This window comes from Pempheris klunzingeri, chromosome 20, assembly GCF_042242105.1.
Source record: "Pempheris klunzingeri isolate RE-2024b chromosome 20, fPemKlu1.hap1, whole genome shotgun sequence".
In the NCBI taxonomy this organism is placed as follows: Eukaryota; Metazoa; Chordata; class Actinopteri; order Acropomatiformes; family Pempheridae; genus Pempheris; species Pempheris klunzingeri.
The window spans coordinates 13370518-13376547 of NC_092031.1; positions in this window are offsets into that span (position 1 = coordinate 13370518).

Genomic DNA, 6030 nt, shown 5'->3' on the forward strand with positions numbered 1-6030 from the left:
TTTACTGTTGGTTTTGCGTTTTTCCTTCACTAACACAGGAGCATCTAGTAAATAATACACACTGTCTTCCTCCACAGCAGTGAGCTGTCACTGGAAATATTCTCTCAGTGTGTCTGTCTTTTGTCCTCCACTCTCTCCAGGCCAAACCCTGGAGAATTACTGGACCACATAGCATTGCCACATCTGCTACACTGACCAGCCTGTTTATCGACTCCAGCTCTTCCTGGAGAGATGGGAGAGGCTGGAACAGGACCGGGCAGGAGAGAATAGCAGGAGAGCATGGAGTGGAAATAAGTAGGCAGTAGTGGTGGAAATTTCCTCTGAATCAGAGAGACACGCGTCTCCACTGACACGTCAAGCTTTCTGACCAATTCAGTGTATTTCAAGTCTTTTATCTTCCACTCAGTTGTTTCATAATCACATTCTCTTTTGGTGTTAGTCACACATTATGTATAATCACTCAGCCCCTCTCGATTGATCAAGTCACCCAGCTTTCTTTGTTCCATTATGATCAATTGTTCTGTGTTTGTTAGGCCATTAATCTTAGTGTGCCCACTCTGCTTTAAATTGCCTAGTTTATTTTCTTCCCCTTCCCCCCTAGGTGTGCTTCTCCAAGAGAAAAATATGCTTTTAAAGCCAGTATTGCTTGTTGTGCATTATACCATGTGGGGCAGGTCTTAGGAGGCTATGCAAAGTCAATTATGTTGTATCTATAGGATGAAAGCGCACACAGCTGGAACACACCACGGCATTTAGGTGAGAGTGTGTGTGTGTGTGTGTGTGTGAGAGTCAGTTCTCTGGGGTCCTTAGAGGGTTTCCACCTTTCCACCAGCTGACACCATAAATACTGCGAGCGGGTAATGATTTTGACGTCGCAGCTGAAGAAGTGTGCGAAATGTGGGTGTTGATGAGCTCTCGTTTGATTCTGTAAAATGTAATACAATGCTGTAAGTGTGATAGCATTAACATAGACATCATATAAATGTTGGTTTTACATAGGCACAAGCATTATCATTTGCTCTCCAAACTCTTTGACCGATTTGTAGCTTATGATATCTTCATCAGTTATTCTCCCATATCTACTGCGCACGTATCCCTGTAACACAACAGGTCATAACCTACTTTGTAACTATGGGGAGGCGGTTGTAAAATACTGCAATGCAATTATGATTCATAATGAACATGGAATAATCTACATGAAACAGGGTCTTAACTAGTCACAAGGGATTCAATTATGGACATTAAGTTGTATTCAGCATGAAAGCCTCATTTAGAGAAATGAACTTTTCCACCATCACTGCCCACTGTGTTCAGGACAAAATGCTGGGCAGAAATCCTTTTAGTTTGAATGTCACCTAAAGGTGTCTTTTTGTAATTTAATGACTCACATTAACTACAAGCAAACAAATCAGCAACCTTCATGGTAGCTGCTTCATGCTGCATACCATAGTTAATGAAGCATATATGCACCACAGCGGAGCAGTCTGCTCTCACTAATCAGTCTTAAAGCTGTTCTGGAGTGATATGTGCAATTACTGTGGAGTTTTCTTTGAAGGCTCTATAATCTTTGTAATTCATTCTCTGTCCCACTTTGCTCTACCTCCCCACCTACAGAAAACATGGGGATCAAACCTCAAAGGACATGTACCCCCGCTTCTCTTTTTGCCACAATCTCAGCAGCACCCACCACTTTTTGTAAAGCGCTCCCACTTTCTCCCTCACACACCTTGCCACTTAAGATAATTTCTTCTTGCCCAATACTTCTTACTGCATGTCTTTTATATTCAGTTCGCACACAGGTTTCCATCATCACTGTCATTCTATGATCATTTTTGTATTCTGAACACTTCACATTACTTTAAATTGTGGATCAGACACTGAAATTCTGTGGTATGAATGAGCATAAGAAAGTAAATACCTTTTAGTCTGCAGTTCTGGGATGTGTTGCTCCTCGTTTTATCCGCAGTGACCTCCTTGATAAACCACAGAGAGTAAAAAGGGACCAGGATTAGAAAATGAGAGAAAGATCCAATTGATAAAATATGGATGAGGAAAAATAAGAAAAAGTGATTTGCTTTTTCTCTTTCAAAATCACATTTTCATGCCTCCTAGTCTTTAAATGTGCATCGTTGTGAGCCAGCCTGAGCAACTGTATTGTGCAGCATCTCTTTCTCTTTTTCATTCACACACACACACACACACACTTTCACCTACTCTATGCCCTGGTATAGCCGTCTCTCTCTCTCTCTCTCCCTTCCCCCCTCCCTCTCTCTCACACACACTCATGCACTCTCTCTCCAGCATGGCATACTCTTCCTCGCTCTCTCTTACTTCAGCTGCGAGATTGATCTCTCCTTCGTTCTCCTTCGTCTCTTTGTACTTCCGCTGTGTACCGACACGTCACCCACTATCTGTTGGTTGCTCTCCTCTTCGCACCCAAGTGCTCTTTTCTTCAATTATCCCCAGTATCCTTCATCACTCTCTCTCGCTCTCTGCCTTTTTGTCTCTCACTGCTCCACCACATTCCAACCTCTTCTTCCTCCGTCTCTCTCTCTCACTCATTATTTCAGTCGCTCTATCAATCAAACTCTCTCACACTAGTCCCATGATATGATCCCCTCCCCTTTATCTTTCCCTGTCTCACATGTACAGTGGATGTATTCTGGCCACTTTATCGTTTCCCTCGAAGAAGCAAAGAAAAACAGTTTGGACCTTTTTCATTCATAAAATGTGACTTTATTGGCTGTGTAATAAAAATAAAACATACCAGATATCACAGCTATATATTGTGGAGCAGTTTAACATTCATGAATCTGTCAAGTAAGTGGCGACCACTGATCTGACATTGAACCACTCTGGAGGAATCATGTGCCGTTTCTGTCATTTAGGGTTCTCTCTCTCTCTCTCTCTCTCTCTCAATTATGCTTTATTTTATTGTCATTCACTGTATGTGTATATACCAGCACCCAGTTATGGCCGCTTTACAGGAGGAGTTAGTCACTTTTAACACTTTCAAACACCTTATACCTGCACAATATAGTGTTAGAAACCATTTTAAATGTTAATGTCATGCTTATAAGTGTATAAGTTATGAGCATACTTATAGTAAGACCCAATGAAAAGTGAATGTTTTGTCTTTAAGTGGAAATGTCCTGGCCTGTATGATTATCATAAATAACAAATTTACCTCAAGGAGCTTTACCATCTGTACCCTCTATCTTCTAATTCTGAACTATTTGAGGACTTTGAGTGCAGGCACACAGCAGGCCTAACAACAAACTTTACAATAATAAAAATCTGGATGAAACAAAAAGGAGTGAATGAGGTTCTGTACATCAGCAGAGAACACATCATTTTAGCCCTCTTGCATAGGTGGAAAAAGGCCATCTTGGTGATTTTTTTGGCAGATGCCTTACAGTTGGCATAACAGCTCATGAACTGATCACAAGACAGCGTGCCTCCATACAATAATCTGATATATGCAGTAGCAACATGTGACACATTATATGAGACATACAGAGATCATGTATAATAGCTAAGCATAATAAGTAAATAAATGATGAACCTTGATGAACCTGTCTGTACATACTGACCATATTCATGAACTTTTGTTTTTAAAGGAGAACTCCATCAATTGTATGCATCAAAGTCTGTATATAGACCACAGGAAGTACTACAGCATGTGTTATCAGGAATTAATGGATGACGCTGAGGCTGATTGCATCGGACGGTTGCCTCAGACAGTTGCCTCCGTGGAGTTGTACAAAGTTGCACAAAGCCTTTTGGGGCTGCAGGGGAAGCTACATGAAATCAGATAAACGGCCTCAAATTACATCACTTGAGCATAGTTTGGGGGGTGAAGACTACAAGTTTGAAAAAGAAAAAAGCCTTTATACTTTCATAGCCTGCTCTTTTTAACTTTTTTTTTTTTTAACTGTCTGACAAGACTGTCAGACTAAAACTAAAATTGGTGGAGTTGATACAAACTTTAGGTCTGAGTGCTATAAGAATAACTAATGATCAGCTTGTTTTCAGTTAAATCTTGACCATAGAAATAGCACTTGAGAAAACAGTGTCAGATCAATTTCACGTCCATTGAATAGTTGTTTTGTTACTCTGAAATCATAACATATGATTTTCAACAGTGGATGCAATTCTTCCAGTTGTCATGGAAACATTTATGTTCAAATTTTAATTTTTTTCAGATCTCATTTATCCAACGTGAAAAATCTTTAAAATGCTTGGAAAACAGTAGAAATTGTAACATCTTCTCCTGATGAAGATCATGCGATATGATCGAAAGCTCCGGTGAAATGACGGTTCTGTCTGCACTGCCACAGGAGAGTTTGGCTCTGCTGTCACTGTAGCAACATACACACACACACACACGCACACGCTTGCCATGCAGACGTTTTTATTTGGTGAGGCTTTGTGATGATTTGAGATACTTTCTGCGGGGACTTCTGCTCAAATCCCTGTGCAGTGGAGCTGAAATGCATTTTGTTTGTTATGCTCACCACAATGAAAATTACATTTGAGAAACTCGACAGTAAAACAAATGATGTCCCAGTTTCTCTGCATGATCCACAGACCAAAAGTCCTACTTTAAAAAAAAAAGGTAGAAATGTAAGTGCTACAATACAGCATAAACTGAGGTAATGATTTCCTCAATAGACAACCTTTACCAACAACACTGAGTGGACATCCACATGAAAGTTTCTCTTCAAGTTTAAAATTATAACTCCCAAAATGTGTAATCTGATATTCCTAATCTCATTAAATAAATTGACATTTCCATGTCAGCCTGGTGTTGTACTCTGTAGTACACTCAAAAGTGATGGGAGAAGCTGTGTGAAGAACTGAGGGGGAGCTTGAGGAAGAGGTTTCAAACGTACATCATTTCTCACCTCCAGACACTTGTGCAGTCGCTGCAGGAAATGGGTGTGAGGCGTTACAGATATCGTCAGATTCAGGCCTCCTTAATTCTGACATCTGAAAAGGAGGGAGGAGGTTTCAGACATTGTTCAACAGGTACTTAGCTTGAAGCATACTGACCCACCAGTAAAATGCGGGCTAACTTAAGTAGCAAATACATTGGACTGTGACAAAGTGGGTGAGAGCGCTCATTTCTCCTCACCACTTGTCCCTGGACATGTTCATGCTACATTCTGTTTTCCCTGTGCGTTTTTCTTTAATTTAACCAGGCCAGTGTAACATTGAGGCACATACTATCCCGGGTTTGTTTGTGTTATTAGGTTACAGTTTACATCTAGTGCATGAAGGATTAAAGTAAAACACAGTCATTAATTAGTTCAATTATCCTTTATTAAATTGCAGGTAAAATGTGGTTCACTTGTTCGTTCCTTTGTTTATACTTACCTTTCTTTGTTTGTTCTGGCTCACCATGCAGGAGTAATGTTTGGAGAGGAGGCCGGTCCAGCACTTCCCCAATTTATGGTGTTGGTGATGTCAGAGTGACATCATTGGGTCATACCAAGTGGAGGGTTTTTTTCCCTTTTGACAAATGTTTCGTTGGTATTAAAACGCATAAATTATTATTGATTTCACTTGTTTAGCTTGTGGGGAAATGGTTAGAAATGTTTAGAAGTTTGTAGTGTGTATAGTGATTTTATTTGCAGATTTGTTGCATTCAGGGTACAGACTATGTCACCATGTTACTGAATGGTAGAGCTTAAGTGAGCCAAGGTGTGAATTGAATGCCCTATAAAAGGAGTAGGTATTTAGATGCCAGGGGATCTGACAGAGAGACAGAGATGTGAGGGCTGTGCTGCCACAGTGTGGCTAAAGTTTAGTTTTTTGTATTGTTTTTGTAATTTAAGTTTAACCTCACCTCTTTTGCACACAAGAAGTCTGCCTGCCTACCACCTTCCTTGACCTTTTTTGGCTGGACTACTCTACATGGACTGATCGTGTGTTTGTTTTGTTGTTTTCATACAGATACCTTTTTTGTCATTGTATATGTCAGAGATTCAGTGCGTAATACAAAGGCACATAGCTGAAATAAATAAA